This window comes from Nerophis lumbriciformis, linkage group LG02, assembly GCF_033978685.3.
Source record: "Nerophis lumbriciformis linkage group LG02, RoL_Nlum_v2.1, whole genome shotgun sequence".
Taxonomy (NCBI): domain Eukaryota; kingdom Metazoa; phylum Chordata; class Actinopteri; order Syngnathiformes; family Syngnathidae; genus Nerophis; species Nerophis lumbriciformis.
Genome location: NC_084549.2, coordinates 71,600,001 through 71,618,281, shown reverse-complemented (window position 1 = coordinate 71,618,281; position 18,281 = coordinate 71,600,001). Strand labels below are relative to the sequence as shown.

At 41.9% G+C, this 18,281-nt stretch overlaps 1 protein-coding gene across 1 annotated transcript in view; it reads left to right on the top strand.

Moving 5' to 3' along the window:
• The first annotated feature begins 15,729 nt into the window (after nucleotides 1-15,729).
• add3b (adducin 3 (gamma) b) overlaps nucleotides 15,730-18,281 on the top strand; it is a 60,874-nt gene continuing 58,322 nt past the window's right edge. The window contains exon 1 of the mRNA XM_061968142.1: nucleotides 15,730-15,927. The gene's annotated coding sequence lies outside the window, so the exon portion shown is untranslated. The remainder of the gene's footprint in view (nucleotides 15,928-18,281) is intronic.

Here is an 18,281-nt window from a genome sequence, read left to right as displayed (position 1 = left end):
AGCCCAGGTTGCTCTGATAGTGGCCTTCAACTCTTCTGCGTTTTTGGGTCTGGCATTCTGCATCTTCCTTTTCACAATACCCCACAGATTTTCTATGGGGCTAAGGTCAGGGGAGTTGGCGGGCCAATTTAGAACAGAAATACCATGGTCCGTAAACCAGGCACGGGTAGATTTTGCGCTGTGTGCAGCCGCCAAGTCCTGTTGGAACTTGAAATCTCCATCTCCATAGAGCAGGTCAGCAGCAGGAAGCATGAAGTGCTCTAAAACTTGCTGGTAGACGGCTGCGTTGACCCTGGATCTCAGGAAACAGAGTGGACCGACACCAGCAGATGACATGGCACCCCAAACCATCACTGATGGTGGAAACTTTACACTAGAATTCAGGCAACGTGGATCCTGTGCCTCTCCTGTCTTCCTCCAGACTCTGGGACCTCGATTTCCAAAGGAAATGCAAAATTTGCTTTCGTCAGAAAACATGACTTTGGACCACTCAGCAGCAGTCCAGCTCTTTTTTTCCTTAGCCCAGGTGAGACGCTGTTTCTTGGTCAACAGTGGCTTGACACGAGGTATGCGGCAGTTGAAACCCATGTCTTTCAAGCGTCTCTTGGTGGTGGATCTTGAAGCACTGACTCCAGCAGCTGTCCACTCCTTCTGAATCTCCCCCACATTTTTGAATGGGTTTTTTTTCACAATCTTGACCAGGGCGCGGTGATCCCTATCGCTTGTACACTTTTTCTGACCACAGTTTTTCCTTCCCTTTGCCTCTCCATTAATGTGTTTGGACACAGAGCTCTGAGAACAGCCAGCCTCTTCAGCAATAACCTTTTGTGTCTTTCCCTCCTTGTGCAATGTGTCGATGGTTGCCTTTTGGACAGCTGTCAAATCTGAAGTCTTCCCCATGTTTGTGTAGGCTTCAGAACTGGACTGAGAGACCATTTAAAGCCCTTTGCAGGTGTTTTGAGTTAATCAGCTGATTAGTTTGTGGCACCAGGTGTCTTCAAAATTTAACCCTTACACAATATTCTAATTTTGTGACACACGGAATTTTGGATTTTCATTTGTTGCCACTTCAAATCATCAAAATTAAATGAAATAAACATTTGAATGCATCAGTCTGTGTGCAATGAATAAATATAATGTACAAGTTACACCTTTTGAATGCAATTACTGAAATAAATCAAGTTTTTCAAAATATTCTAATTTACTGGCTTTTACCTGTATATATATATATATATATATATATATATATATATATATATATATATATATATATATATATATATATATATATGAAATACTTGACTTGGTGAATTCTAGCTGTCAATATACTCCTCCCCTCTTAACCACGCCCCCAACCAAGCCCCGCCCCACCCCCCACCCCCCCACCTCCCGAAATCGGAGGTCTCAAGGTTGGCAACTATGCCTTTAGTTAGAAAAGTATCAAAGTATTGGCCAAAAGCAGGACGGCTCACTTATTTTGTTGGCATTCACAACTTTTGATGCAAAAGACACGCATACTGAACTAAATGTTGCAAACCAAATGTTTTGAGATGATCAAATCTGACAAAAACATAGTAATACTTCAAACTGAATCCTTGAACGCATTGCTTGGAAGTCTGTTATGACAACACCGCATGATAATCCTTGCCTTGACGGTAAACAATGACCTAAGTCTTCAGTGCAAAACCTCATTTACTGCACCAATCAATCGCCTTTCTCCAGGGAGTTACCCCGTCTCCCGCCTGATGACTTTACCCTGGATAAGCGGCGTAGATAATGGCCGGGCGATTAAACGGGCGTTTAACGTACAGCTTGTCTTTATCCGGTGTTGTGACAAGGCCAGAGGGTGCGCTTTGGTCTTAACGGATGCCGATATCTCACATGACAAAGCGCGGTCTGTTAATGGCGCCTGACGTTCGGTCAATGCCTCCGAGACACAACGGCCTCTCTGCAAACTTCAAATAGCGAGAATGTGCAGGCTCCTGGAGTGGGAGGATGTTCTACATGGGTGCATGTGTGGGTGTGTGACATTCAAACACGTATGTGGTTTCTGTGAGATGTCTGCCAGAATTGGGAGTCAAGCTACCCGAGGTCTGAGGGGGGGTCACGTCGCTCTGGAGAGAGCAAGTTCTGCTTTTCATTACATCCAGCAATATGTCATTGTATCTTTCTCCGCCCAGCAGACTCTTTCCTGGAATTGTCAGTCAGTGACACAATCCTTCCATCTCTCACTCCCCCCCCCCCAAAGATCTCTGCCTTTGTGCGATATTTGTGTCATTAATTCTGGCAGGGACAGCGGGGCTGGGAAAGTTCTCGGAGTCGCAGTCACTTGCTTGTGCTGCTTTTGGAATATTAAAAAGAAAAAACTCTCAAGAGAGGCTGACCGACAATATATAGTATATAAGTTATCACACAACTTGTTTCCCATGAGTTTAGGTCGCCCTACGACATACAGGTAAAAGCCAGTAGATTAGAATATTTTGAAAAACTTGATTTATTTCAGTAATTGCATTCAAAAGGTGTAACTTGTACATTATATTTATTCATTGCACACAGACTGATGCATTCAAATGTTTATTTCATTTAATTTTGATGATTTGAAGTGGCAACAAATGAAAATCCAAAATTCCGTGTGTCACAAAATTAGAATATTACTTAAGGCTAATACAAAAAAGGGATTTTTAGAAATGTTGGCCAACTGAAAAGTATGAAAATGAAAAATATGAGCATGTACAATACTCAATACTTGGTTGGAGCTCCTTTTGCCTCAATTACTGCGTTAATGCGGCGTGGCATGGAGTCGATGAGTTTCTGGCACTGCTCAGGTGTTATGAGAGCCCAGGTTGCTCTGATAGTGGCCTTCAACTCTTCTGCGTTTTTGGGTCTGGCATTCTGCATCTTCCTTTTCACAATACCCCACAGATTTTCTATGGGGCTAAGGTCAGGGGAGTTGGCGGGCCAATTTAGAACAGAAATACCATGGTCCGTAAACCAGGCACGGGTAGATTTTGCGCTGTGTGCAGGCGCCAAGTCCTGTTGGAACTTGAAATCTCCATCTCCATAGAGCAGGTCAGCAGCAGGAAGCATGAAGTGCTCTAAAACTTGCTGGTAGACGGCTGCGTTGACCCTGGATCTCAGGAAACAGAGTGGACCGACACCAGCAGATGACATGGCACCCCAAACCATCACTGATGGTGGAAACTTTACACTAGAATTCAGGCAACGTGGATCCTGTGCCTCTCCTGTCTTCCTCCAGACTCTGGGACCTCGATTTCCAAAGGAAATGCAAAATTTGCATGGTTGGGTGATGGTTTGGGGTGCCATGTCATCTGCTGGTGTCGGTCCACTCTGTTTCCTGAGATCCAGGGTCAACGCAGCCGTCTACCAGCAAGTTTTAGAGCACTTCATGCTTCCTGCTGCTGACCTGCTCTATGGAGATGGAGATTTCAAGTTCCAACAGGACTTTCAGTTGCTTGTGCTGCTTTTGTAATATTAAAAAGAAAAACTCTCAAGAGAGGCTGACCGACAATATATAGTATATAAATCACACAACTTGTTTTCCCATGAGTTCAGGTCGCCCTACGAGAAGACAAAAGCTGTCTTTGATCTTATCAAGCAAAAGGCCTACCGCTTGTAAACTTGGGATGGGATGTGACGTGGAGGTGTCGGTTTCTTTGATCTATTGAACAGCCACAGGAATGACCTTATCATGACACGAGCTCTACAAAGCAGAGAGGGGGCAAACCTGACACGGCTCCAAGCACCTTTTTGTTTGAACTGTTTATGACCCAGCGCCGCAGCAGTTTATGACCCCCTTCCCCTTAGAAGCAGCTGCAGCTAGGTAATCAGAAAACGCCCAAATAAATGAGGAGGCGTGTGGAACCCTTTCCTCAGAGCGTGGGGCGACATTGTACGAGGGTGCAAGTGCACACGCTCTCCTAGTGAGCTAAGTTGAATCCTGTCTCTGTTCGATTCCTTGCTTCTTGTCTCGTTTAATAGATAGTTCGGTGTTTGAACCTGACAGAAAGTTCTCGGAGTCGCAGTCACTTGCTTCTGCTGCTTTTGTAATATTAAAAAGAAAAACTCTCAAGAGAGGCTGACTGACAAAGTGGAAAATACCTGAAAAGTGCCTGGAAAGAGGAGAACGAGGCCTGCACGTTAATTCTGTACAGCTTCCACTTTAATCTTTGTCTAATTTACACAGGTGGAGAGTTTAATTTATGCGCTGGGGTTTTGCAAAACAACTTGGCTTGGAATATTGCATTTTGGCGCGATAAGAGCCTCAAGAATGCAAAACGTGCATTTAAAAAAATGGTGTTCTGTTTACTGATCACACCGACATTAAATAAATGCAAATTGATGCTGCGTCCCTGAAATAAATTATTCATTCATTCGTGTTATCCTGTTGATTGGTTTCAAATAATGTAACACTGAAGACTACACTAAAAGTCCAAATAGTCAAATTAGTATGTCAACAGGGGAGGAAACTGACTAATAAGGACTTCTCTATTGATTTGTGGAGCCAAAAAAGGGAGAAGGAAGACATACTTGCCAACCTTGAGACCTCCGATTTCGGGAGGTGGGGGGTGGGGGGCGTGGTCGGGGTGGGGGCGTGGTTGGGGGCGGGGCTAAGAGGGGAGGAGTATATTTACAGCTAGAATTCACCAAGTCAAGTATTTCCTATATATATATATATATATATATATATATATATATATATATAAGAAATACTTGACTTTCAGTGAATTCTAGCTATATATATATTTATTTTATTATATATAATATATATATATATATATATATATATATATATATATATATATATATATATATATATATATATATATTTAAATAAAATAAATACTTGAATTTCAGTGTTCATTTATTTACACATATACACACACATAACACTCATCTACTCATTGTTGAGTTAAGGGTTGAATTGTCCATCCTTATTCTATTCTCTGTCACTATTTGTCCAACCATGCTGAACACCCTTTCGCAGGTACCCAGAAAGGTTTCGAGTACCGTATTTTCCGCACTATAAGGCGCACCTAAAAACCACAAATTTTCTCAAAAGCTGACAGTGCGCCTTATAACCCGGTGCGCTTTATATATGGATTAATATTACGATTCATTTTCATAAAGTTTCGATCTCGCAACTACGGTAAACAGCCGCCATCTTTTTTCCCGGTAGAACAGGAAGCGCTTCTTCTTCTACGCAAGCAACCGCCAAGGTAAGCACCCGCCCCCATAGAACAGGAAGCGCTTCTTCTTCTACTGTAAGCAACCACCCGCCCGCGTAGAAGAAGAAAAAGCGCGCGGATATTACCGTACGTTTCATTTCCTTTGTGTGTTTACATCTGTAAAGACCACAAAATGGCTCCTACTAAGCGACAGGGATCCGGTTCATGAAAAGACGCAATCTCTCCATCCGCACACGGATTACTATTTCACAGCAACTGATATTCCTGTGAACCGCACTGTGGATACAACGGGAGCACGTACGGTGAATATTCGCACCACAGGGAATGAGAAGTCATCCTTCACTGTGGTTCTAGCTTGCCATGCTAATGGCCAGAAACTTCCACCCATGGTGATATTCAAAAGGAAGACCTTGCCAAAAGAGACCTTTCCAGCCGGCGTCATCATAAAAGCTAACTCGAAGGGATGGATGAAGAAAAGATGAGCGAGTGGTTAAGGTAAGTTTAAGTTTACGCGAAGAGGCCGGGTGGCTTTTTTCACACAGCTCCGTCCATGTTGATATACGATTCCATGCGCGCCCACATCACGCTGGTTTTAATATATTATTAAAGTTTGACTGACCTATCTGACTGTTTTTTTGACATTCCTTTAGCGCAGTTAGATGCGGCTTACAACACGGGGCGGCTTATAGGTGGACAAAGTTTTGAAATATGCCGTTCATTGAAGGCGCGGCTTATAACCCAGGGCGCCTTATGGTGCGGAAAATACGGTATATATATATATATATATATATATATATATATATATATATATATATATATATATATATATATATATATATAAAAGAAATACTTGAATTTCAGTGTTCATTTATTTACACATATACACACACATAACACTCATCTACTCATTGTTGAGTTAAGGGTTGAATTGTCCATCCTTATTCTATTCTCTGTCATTATTTTTCCAACCATGCTGAACACCCTTTCGCAGGTACCCAGAAAGGTTTCGAGTACCACCAAAAAAACTGAATCTCTGAAGACAGTATAAAAATCTGTGTTAAAGGTGTACAAATACTGTTTGTATAATAAGCATGTTATTTTTTTACAAATCAGGGTTAAGAGTTCAGTTCTAAAAAAAAAATAGAAAAGAATGTGGCTTAAGTACAGTTTTTTAATTGAGCTGCTGCATTTTTTGGTTGGGTTGTTTATTTATTTTGAGTAACTTCTATACATTTCTAAAAGGGGAGGAATGTAATAGTGATCTATGTTTGTCTGTTGCCATCTCCTGGTGAATGTTGGCTATAGCGTACTGGGGTTACTTTTTGGTTGGCCAACGATTTACGTGGTGTTGCGCACCTGACGTCACTCGGGTCCGCATGGAGCTGGAGGGGGGCGTGGCTTCCAGCTCCGCCTGAATTTCGGGAGATTTTCGGGAGAAAATTTGTCCCGGGAGGTTTTCGGGAGAGGCGCTGAATTTCGGGAGTCTCCCGGAAAATCCGGGAGGGTTGGCAAGTATGAGGAAGATGCAATTTGATAATGTACAAAACCCAAAAGCAGTGAAGTTGTCACGTTGTGTAAATGCTAAATAAAAAGAGAATACAACAAATCCTTTTCAACTTATATTCAATTGAATAGACTGCAAAGACAAGATATTTCATGTTCGAACAGAGAAACTAAATTGTTTCTTGCAAATAATCATGAACTTAGAACACAACAAACAACACATTGCAAAAAAGTTGTCACAGGGGCATTTTTACCAGTGTGTTACATGCCCTTTCCTTTTAACAAGACTCAGTAAAGGTTTGGGAACTGAGGAGACACATTTTTGAAGTGGAGTTATTTCCCATTCTTGCTTGATGTACAGCTTAAGTTGTTCAACAGTCTCCCTTCTCATATTTTAGCCTTTATAATGCGCCACACATTTTCAATGGGACACAGGTCTCGACTACAGGCAGGCCAGTCGAGTACCCGCACTCTTTTACTATGAAGCCACACTATGGCTTGGCATGGTCTTGCTGAAATAAGCAGGGGCGTCAATGATAACGTTGCTTGGATGGCAACATATGTTGCTCCAAAACCTGTATGTACCTTTCAGCATTAATGGTGCCTTCACAGATGTGAAAGTTGACCATAATACACCCCCATAACCATCACAGATCCTGGCTTTGGAACTTTGTGCCTGTAACAATCCAGATGGTTCTTTTCCTCTTTGGTGCAGAGGACACGACGTCCACAGTTTCCAAAAACAATTTGAAATGTGGACTCGTCAGACCACAGAACACTTTTCCACTTTGCATCAGTCCATCTTAGATGAGCTCGGGCCCGGCAAAGCTGGCGGCGTTTCTGGGTGTTGTTGATAAATGGCTTTCGCTTTGCATAGTAGAGTCTTAACTTGCACTTACAGATGTAGTGACCAACTGTAGTTACTGACAGTGGTTTTCTGAAGTGTTCCTGAGCCCCTGTGGTGATATCCTTTATGCACTGATGTGGCTTTTTGATGCAGTACGTATCATCCGTAAAATCATGGCTTACGTGCAGTGATTTCTCCAGATTCTCTGAACCTTTTGATGATATTAAGGAGCGTAGATGGTGAAATCCCTAAATTCCTTGCAACAGCTCGTTGAGAAATGTTCTTAAACCGTTCGACAATTTGCTCACACATTTGTTCACAAAGTGGGGACCCTCACCCCATTCTTGTTTGTGAATGACTGAGCATTTCATGGAAGCTGCTTTTATACCCAATCATGGCACCCACCTGTTCCCAATTAGCCTGTTCACCTGTGGGATGTTCCAAATAAGTCTTTGATGAGCATTCTTCAACTTTCTCAGTCTTTTTTTAAACATGTTGCAGGCATCAAATTCCAAATGAGCTAATATTTGCAAAAAATAACAACATTTTCCAGTTTGAACGTTAAATATCTTGTCTTTGCAGTCTATTCAATTGAATATAAGTTAAGAGACATAGTCTTCCCAACGTGTCCTGGGTCTTCCCCGCGGCCTCCTACCGGTCGGACGTGCCCTAAACACCTCCCTAGGGAGGCGTTCGGGTGGCATCCTGACCAGATGCCCGAACCACCTCATCTGGCTCCTCTCGATGTGGAGGAGCAGCGGCTTTACTTTGAGCTCCTCCCGGATGACAGAGCTTCTCACCCTATCTCTAAGGGAGAGCCCTGCCACCCGGCGGAGGAAACTCATTTCGGCCGCTTGTACCCGTGATCTTGTCCTTTCGGTCATAACCCAAAGCTCATGACCATAGATGAGGATGGGAACGTAGATCGACCGGTAAATTGAGAGCTTTGCCTTCCGGCTCAGCTCCTTCTTCACCACAACGGATCGATACAGCGTCCGCATTACTGAAGACGCCGCACCGATCCGCCTGTCGATCTCACGATCCACTCTTCCCTCACTCGTGAACAAGACTCCGAGGTACTTGAACTCCTCCACTTGGGGCCCAACCCGGAGATGGCACTCCACCCTTTTCCGGGCGAGAACCATGGACTCGGACTTGGAGGTGCTGATTCTCATCCCAGTCGCTTCACACTCGGCTGCGAACCGATCCAGTGAGAGCTGAAGATCCTGACCAGATGAAGCCATCAGGACCACATCATCTGCAAAAAGCAGAGACCTAATCCTGCAGCCACCAAACCAGATCCCCTCAACGCCTTGACTGCGCCTAGAAATTCTGTCCATAAAAGTTATGAACAGAATCGGTGACAAAGGGCAGCCTTGGCGGAGTCCAACCCTCACTGGAAACGTGTCCGACTTACTGCCGGCAATGCGGACCAAGCTCTGACACTGATCATACAGGGAGCGGACTGCCACAATCAGACAGTCCGAAACCCCATACTCTCCGAGCACTCCCCACAGGACTTCCCGAGGGACACGGTCGAATGCCTTCTCCAAGTCCACAAAACACATGTAGACTGGTTGGGCAAACTCCCATGCACCCTCAAGGACCCTGCCGAGAGTATAGAGCTGGTCCACAGTTCCACGACCAGGACGAAAACCACACTGTTCCTCCTGAATCCGAGGTTCGACTATCCGGCTGGCCTGGGAACGCCTCGGGGTCCCACAGGAAGAGCTGGACGAAGTGGCTGGGGAGAGGGAAGTCTGGGCTTCCCTGCTTAGGCTGCTGCCCCCGCGACCCGACCTCGGATAAGCGGAAGAAGATGGATGGATGGATTTGCAAATCATTGTATTCTCTTTTTATTTACCATTTACACAATGTGACAACTTCACTGCTTTTGGGTTTTGTAGCAAAAAAAAATAATACAAAAAACAAGCTTGCTGTTGAAAGCTATTTATTTGTTTTCTAAAAAGCGAAGTCTACAAAGGGACTGGTGCAAGCAATTCCAGAGTCTGTGGGGCTACAGCCTGGAATGCCAGGTCTCCCCGGGTTTCAAAACAGGTTTTGGGATCTTTAGAGACCCTGGCCTGAAGACCGAAGACTGTGCCTTAAAGTGTAGGGGCGCAACAAATCAGCAGTTTACTGAGGGCCCCACACCATGCAACGTACGGAAAGTCAGGACTAAAATCTTGAACTCTTTGCAAAATTTTCTGAACTTATGCAGATCCCAAATACAGATCAGCAGGTACCAGAAGGTAAGAAAAGTTGGTTTTGCATAATTTGCGAAACAAAACGCCAGATAATGTCTTACCTTATACACACACTATAATAATACTCCTATGTTGAAGCTCAGTACAATCCATCAAGCGGTGTGGCTTCATAGCTTACCAAAGTCCTACTAAAACATTTTGATAGATTTCTGAGCGCCGTGTGTAATGTTCTATATTTTCAATGGAATATACACATTTTGGTGTTGTTTACTTGAGTCACACTTATCTCTTATGTGTGACTGCCATCTACTGGTCACACTTATTACACCATGTACCAAATAAAATAGCTTCGAGGTCAGTAAGTCCAACCAAAATTATATCGTACATTAGGCGCACCGTTTTATAAGGCCATAAGACTCTTGAACACACCAAAATAATCCCCTCAATTCCCCCCAAAAATGGATTAACTCGTTGGAATATAAAGACAATATAACATACATCCATAAACATGTGCAAAAGTGCAATATATTTATCTGTACAGTAAATCTATTTATTTATATCTGCACCTTATTGCTCTTTTATCCTGCACGACAACCAGCTAACGCAACGCAATTTCGTTCTTATCTGATCTGTAAAGTTTAAATTTGAATGACAATAAAACATACTTGCCAACCTTGAGACCTCCGATTTCGGGAGGTGGGGGGTGGGGGTGGCGGGGGGCGTGGTCGGGGGTGGGGCGGGGGGCGTGGTTGGGGGCGTGGTTAAGAGGGGAGGAGTTTATTTACAGCTAGCATTCCCCAAGTCAAGTATTTCATATATATATATATATATATATATATATATATATATATATATATATATATATATATATATATATATATATATATATATATATGAAATACTTGGCTACTTGACTTTCAGTGAATTCTAGCTATATATATATATATATATATATATATATATATATATATATATATATATATATATATATATATATATATATATATATTTTATTATATATATATATATATATATATATATATTTTATTATATATATATATATATATATATATATATATATATATATATAAGAAATTTAGTGTTCATTTATTTACACATATACACACACATAACACTCATCTACTCATTGTTGAGTTAAGGGTTGAATTGTCCATCCTTGTTCTATTCTCTGTCACTATTTTTCTAACCATGCTGAACACCACCCTCTCTGATGATGCATTCTGCTTCGTCTCCTTGTTGTGTGCGCAGTTGTGCACTGCACTCTCTAAAAGCCCTAGATGTTAATGTCACATATGCATGTACAGTAGATGGCAGTATTGTCCTGTTTAAGAGTGTCACAACATTGCTGTTTACGGCAGACGAACTGCTTTACGGTAGACGAAAACGTGACTGTTGTTGTTGTGTGTTGTTGCCGTGCTGGGAGGACGTTAATGAAACTGCCTAACAATAAACCTGGAGGGGGCGTGGCCTCCAGCTCCGCCTGAATTTCGGGAGATTTTCGGAAGAAAATTTGTCCCGGGAGGTTTTCGGGAAAGGCGCTGAATTTCGGGAGTCTCACTATTATGTTAGATCCACCTAAAATCTTGCCTAGGGCGCCAGATTGGTTAGGGCCGGGCCTGTACAGGAAAATACAAAAAAAAGAGAAAAAGCAACCAAAATAGGAGCGCAAGACAAGAACTAAAACACTACACGTAGGAAAACAGCAAAAAACTCTAAATAAGTCAGGGTGTGATGTGACAGGTGGTGACAGTACACCTACTTTGAGACAAGAGCTATAGTGATGCATGCTTGGTTATGCTTTAAAGTCATATCCAACAATTGCGACAACGACTTTTTACTGTCAACTGAGTTTAATTTTTTTAATGATTTCTGCTGGCGGTGTGCCTTGCCTCAAAAAAAGGTCGACAAACTGCTCTAATTAGGGTGACCAGGTGTCCGGATTTAGGCCGGACAGTCCGGATTTTTCATGCCCTGTCCGGCGTCCGGCGCAGCATCAAGCCGGACATGTATTTGTCCTCCTTTTTGAGGCACTAGGCTTGAAGAGCGGAGTTTTTTCATCTTTGCTGGGCTGCAGCGCGATAGCCAATCAAAGACCGTAAAAAATGCCCCCAACGCAGTAACATATCAAATGATTGGCTAAGAGCGGTGTCGGATACAAATCTGCTTATCATTGGTTAAAAAAGTAAACAAGGGTCCATGTGCTTCTGCGGCATGACATTGACAGAAAGTTAGCATCATGCCAAAACGCAAGACCTCGTGTAATTCTGAATGGACAAAAGAGCACGAATTTATAACGAAAAGCAGTCGAGACTCATTCCATGGCTTCTGCACACTTTGTCGATGTGATGTCGACGTAAGTAGTCAGGGGAAAGCTGCAATTGAACGGCATACGGGTACGGATAAACATAAAAGTAATAAACGTGCGGCACCTCTTCAATGAGGACATTTTTTCGTGAAGTTTCGTCGCCCCTGGATGACAAGATAACCGCTGCGAGCTGTAAGGTGTACCATGCTGTAAAGCAGTGGTTCTCAAATGGTACCCTGGGGGTATGTAATGTAATGTAAGTTCATAAACTGAACATCAAATCAAGTCGGCTATTCCATTCATTACCATAAAGCCAGAGTTTCCCCCATGCCATGATGATTTGACCCTCACTAAAATGTCTGTCAAAAAGAACTGTGAAAAGAAATGCAACAATGCAATATTCAGTGTTGACAGCTAGATTTTTTGTAGACATGTTCCATAAATATTGATGTTAAAGATTTCTTTTTTTGTGAAGAAATGTTTAGAATTAAGTTCCTGAATCCAGGTGGATCTCTATTACAATCCCCAAAGAGGGCACTTTTAGTTGATGATTACTTCTATGTGTAGAAATCTTTATTTATAATTGAATCACTTGTTTATTTTTCAACAAGTTTTTAGTTATTTTATATATTTTTTTCCAAATAGTTCAAGAAAGACCACTACAAATGAGCAATATTTTGCACTGTTATACAATTTAATAAATCAGAAACTGATGACATAGTGCTGTATTTTACTTCTTTATCTCTTTTTTTCAACCAAAAATGCTTTGCTCTGATTAGAGGGTACTTGAATTAAAAAAATGTTCACAAGGGGGTACATCACTGAAAAAAGGTTGAGAACCACTGCTGTAAAGCATCACCAGTCCTACAGAAGTTTAGACTGCGGCATGAAAGTGGACCGGGAGATTTTCAGTGACTAGCCCACAGCTAAAGGGATGGCCTGTGGCCGAACAAAAGCCAAGGCATTGTGCGAGAACGTCATCACTCACTATTCGGTACAGGAACATACCGACTATACATAAAAGAAAACAACCTACCCTTTTCCGTGGCAACCGACGCCTCAAATAAAGGAACAAACAAGTGTTTTCCCATTGTGGTAAGGTATTTTCACTTTGATGAAGGCATCCAACATGTCCTGTTGGATTTTTATAGTGACAGCAACGAAACGTCAGAAGCCATAACAAACCAGCTGCTGGCAAAACTTGAGATGTCTGGCTTAGAGGTGAAAAACATGTCTGCATATGCAGCAGACAATGCCAGTGTCAATTGTGGCAAACATAACAGTGTGTATCAGAAGTTGAAACTGAGCCAAAAAGATGTGCTCCCTGCAAACTGTTTGGCCCATATTCTGCATAACGCAACCAGATATGCAGCAAGCAGCCTTGATGTTGATGTGGACAATTTTTTGTGTCATTTTTATTTTAATTATATATGTTAACTACATTTAAGTCCACACGTTATGCTTTGTGGCACTCTGCACTTGAAAAGATTCATCTCAGTGGTCACTTTTTGAACACCACAATGTATTGAATAAATACAAATACTGTTAACAAACACTTGACTTTAATATTTTTTCCTATTCAGCCACACAAACATCATCTTTAAACCACTCAAAATTGTACTATAAATAAGAGTATACCAGAGTCCTATGTACCAGAGGTGTGGACTCGAGTCACATGACTTGGACTCGAGTCAGACTCGAGTCATGAATTTGATGACTTTAGACTCGACTTGACAAAATGTAAAAAGACTTGCAACTCGACTTCGACTTTAACATCAATGACTTGTGACTTCACTTGGACTTGAGCCTTTTCAATTGACATGACTTGACATGACTTGCTACTTTCCCCAAAACCCAAAGATGAAAAAGTTATTCGGGAGCGCTCCGTATTTTTCATTGTGTACTTGTCTATCAGCGTTGCGTGTGTCAGCTGGTGTGCTCTCAGTACAACAGCCAATCAAATTAGATCTACTATGTTTTCATCACACAGCATTCATCCAATCAAATTGCAGGAAGAAGACACGTCCAAACCACACGCCAGTGAACAAAAAATGATACCTAAAATAACTTCGTTTGGGTATAAAAATTACGAGGTGGTCAACACAAAACGGTTTGCAGTATGCAACACAAGCGGTTCGAAAATTACTGATGGAGAGGCAACAACTTCCAACTTCGTCCGGCATTTGAAGTTGCACAAAGAACGGTAAGTTTTGAATGTAAGATAACATTTATTGGCTAAGTAACGTGACTTTTTATTTGCTGTGTAGTTGAATCAGTGAGGCTGTAAACTCACTGCTAACGTTATAACGTTATTGCAAACACGGGAATCTGTTGCAGTTCACTACCTTATTCATACTTTTTGTTCAGTGATTTTTTTTAAGCAGGGTTACGTTAGTCAATATATCACACGTAACGTTAGACGGCGGTCAGCAGCACCGCGTATTTTAGCCACCTAAAAAAAGACAAAAATAGTAAAATAAAGGTCAGTTAAAATGTATACTATATTATGAATATGTGTACCGTTTTAGCTAGCTTTCTGACATACTGTTGGTTGTTTACCTCAGTGATCCCCAACCACCGGGCCGCGGCCCGGTACTGGTCCGTGGATCGATTGGTATCGGGCCGCACAAGAAATATTTTTTTAATTAAATCAACATAAAAAACACAAGATACACTTACAAGTAGTGCACCAACCCAAAACAACTCTCTCCCCCCTTTTGTTCTGGGCATTGAACATGAAGACTCTTCCTTCACTGTTCCGAGTGGCCATGAGAGTCTTGGCAGTGCCTGCCTCCAGTGCTCCAGTGGAGCGAGTTTTCAGCCATGGTGGCATCATACTACGCCCCCATCGTGCACAAATGACTGACAGACTCTTGGCTAATTTGGTCTTTTGCAAATGCAATGCAGCATAGGGCCCTGACATATAAAAAGTACAACTTTTTTGTTATGTTCACGTATATGTCATGTTTTTTCAATGTTAACACTTTTGTACAAATAAGTACATTTGCACTTTATTTTTCAATGTGTTTGTTCTGTAAAGGAATGAGTTAATGTTTAAAATGACTGGTTAATAGTGCTATTATAAAGTGCAATGTCAGCACAATTTTCTTTCCTGCAATTTAAAATGCACTTGTTTTAATAAATAAATACTGAGTTTGAAAAGCATACACAATCTGTGTTAATATATTAGTCTGTGGTTAAAAGGACTTGAAAGGACTCGAAACTCAAAATGCAGGACTTAGGACTTGACTTGAGACTTTCCAGTCTTGACTTTGGACTTGACTCGGGGCTTGCCTGTCTTGACTCGGGACTTGACTCGGACTTGAGGGCAAAGACTTGAGACTTACTTGTGACTTGCAAAACAATGACTTGGTCCCACCTCTGCTATGTACACCATAGTAATTTATTGATATGGCGCATAATGTCCTCCTTTTTGGTGTCATGGAAATGGTCACCCTAGCTCTAATGGCAGCAAGAAGTCATGGATGAAAAGAAGTACCTCTCAGAAGTCGCAAAGGCAAACGGCGGCCATTTTTGTTTCGTCCCGCTTCCCAGTGAGGATGCCTCGTGGGTGGACAGGACCAGGTCACGTGGTCACTTTTCCTTTTTTTTCCCCCTCCCCACTCCTCCTTCCCACAGAAACACACCCACGTCCTCCCAGCAGCTTCTCTCCGCTGCACACTCGCCTCCTTCTGGATGCCGTTGCCTGCACAATGTTTCCACAACAAGGATAATATCTACCATGCTTTACCTTTAAACATATTTCCCCCCCGGATCGTGTTTTCGGGAGCGGCGGGAAAAGACTTCCACCTCCGCGTCGTCCAGGCAACTCTTGAGGTAACTTTTGGGAACTATTTTATACTCGTGCGAGGTTAGTAACCTGCGTAAATAATTATTTACTGTATTTTTTTTAATCAACTAACTATTGAATTGTGTTCGCTCTATAAAGTTAACCGTTGTATTTGGACGTGGAACTACTTAACCTTAACTAGTCGCGGACTGTATGTTTGTGTATTCCTCCACCCCCACGTCCAGGTAGCCCCAAAGGTGCTAACTGCTATTCAAAGTAGCTCATTTACAACAAGGGACGTCTTTTGTTTACTGCGAAAGTGTGAATTTTACTGCAACTTATTTTTATAGCAGTCAGGATTCCCCAATCACGGTGTTTTTTGGGGGAAAAAGCTAAATTTGCTGCCCAACGCTACTGAGCATGCGCACTCAATAACCCTAACATAATAACCATAGCAATTAAGGTAAACAAATGTTGATATAGCATTTGTTTACGTACCAGGAAACAAACCAAAACAAAAAACCGTATAAACATTGATTAACCTAAATTCCATGGCTAGTTGTTTGTCTTTACTGTAAGGCACAGGTGTCAAACTCAAGGCCCGGGGGCCAGATTTGGCCCGAAAACCCCTGGAAATATGTGTCAATAAAGTATCAATCAATCAATCAATGTTTATTTATATAGCCCTAAGTCACCAGTGTCTCAAAGAGCTGCACAAGCCACAACGACATCCGTGGTTGCAAGGAAAAACTCACCCCAGTGGGACGTCGATGAGAATGACTATGAGAAACCTTGGAGAGGACCGCAAATGTGGGTAACCCCCTCTCTAGGGGAGACCAGATGCAATGGACGTCGAGTGGGTCTGACATAATATTGTGAAAGTCCAGTCCATAGTGGATTTAACATAATAGTGAGTGTCCAGTCCATAGTGTATCTAACATAATAGTGAGATTACAGTCCATAGTGGATCTAACATAATAGTGAGAGTCCAGTCCATAGTGGATGTCACATAATAGTGTGAGAGTCCAGTCCATAGTGGATCTAACATAATAGTGTGAGAGTCCAGTCCATAGTGGATCTAACATAATAGTGAGATTACAGTCCATAGTGGATCTAACATAATAGTGTGAGAGTCCAGTCCATAGTGGATCTAACATAATAGTGAGAGTCCAGTCTATAGTGGATCTAACATAATAGTGAGATAGTCCAGTCCATAGTGGATCCAACATAATAGTGAGAGTCCAGTCCATAGTGTATCTAACATAATAGTGAGATTACAGTCCATAGTGGATCTAACATAATAGTGTGAGAGTCCAGTCCATAGTGGATCTAACATAATAGTGTGAGAGTCCAGTCCATAGTGGATCTAACATAATAGTGTGAGAGTCCAGTCCATAGTGGATCTAACATAATAGTGTGAGAGTCCAGTCCATAGTGGATCTAACATAATAGTGAGAGAGTCCAGTCCATAGTGGATCTAACATAATAGTGTGAGAGTCCAGTCCATAGTGTATCTAACATAATAGTGAGATTACAGTCCATAGTGGATCTAACATAATAGTGAGAGAGTCCAGTCCATAGTGGATCTAACATAATAGTGTGAGAGTCCAGTCCATAGTGGATCTAACATAATAGTGTGAGAGTCCAGTCCATAGTGGATCTAACATAATAGTGTGAGAGTCCAGTCCATAGTGGATCTAACATAATAGTGAGAGAGTCCAGTCCATAGTGGATCTAACATAATAGTGTGAGAGTCCAGTCAATAGTGGATCTAACATAATAGTGTGAGAGTCCAGTCCATAGTGGATCTAACATAATAGTGAGAGTCCAGTCCATAGTGGATCTAACATAATAGTGTGAGAGTCCAGTCCATAGTGGATCTAACATAATAGTGTGAGAGTCCAGTCCATAGTGGATCTAACATAATAGTGTGAGAGTCCAGTCCATAGTGGATCTAACATAATAGTGTGAGAGTCCAGTCCATAGTGGATCTAACATAATAGTGAGATAGTCCAGTCCATAGTGGATCCAACATAATAGTGAGAGTCCAGTCCATAGTGTATCTAACATAATAGTGAGATTACAGTCCATAGTGGATCTAACATAATAGTGTGAGAGTCCAGTCCATAGTGGATCTAACATAATAGTGAGAGTCCAGTCCATAGTGGATCTAACATAATAGTGTGAGAGTCCAGTCCATAGTGGATCTAACATAATAGTGTGAGAGTCCAGTCCATAGTGGATCTAACATAATAGTGAGAGTCCAGTCCATAGTGGATGTCACATAATAGTGTGAGAGTCCAGTCCATAGTGGATCTAACATAATAGTGTGAGAGTCCAGTCCATAGTGGATCTAACATAATAGTGTGAGAGTCCAGTCCATAGTGGATCTAACATAATA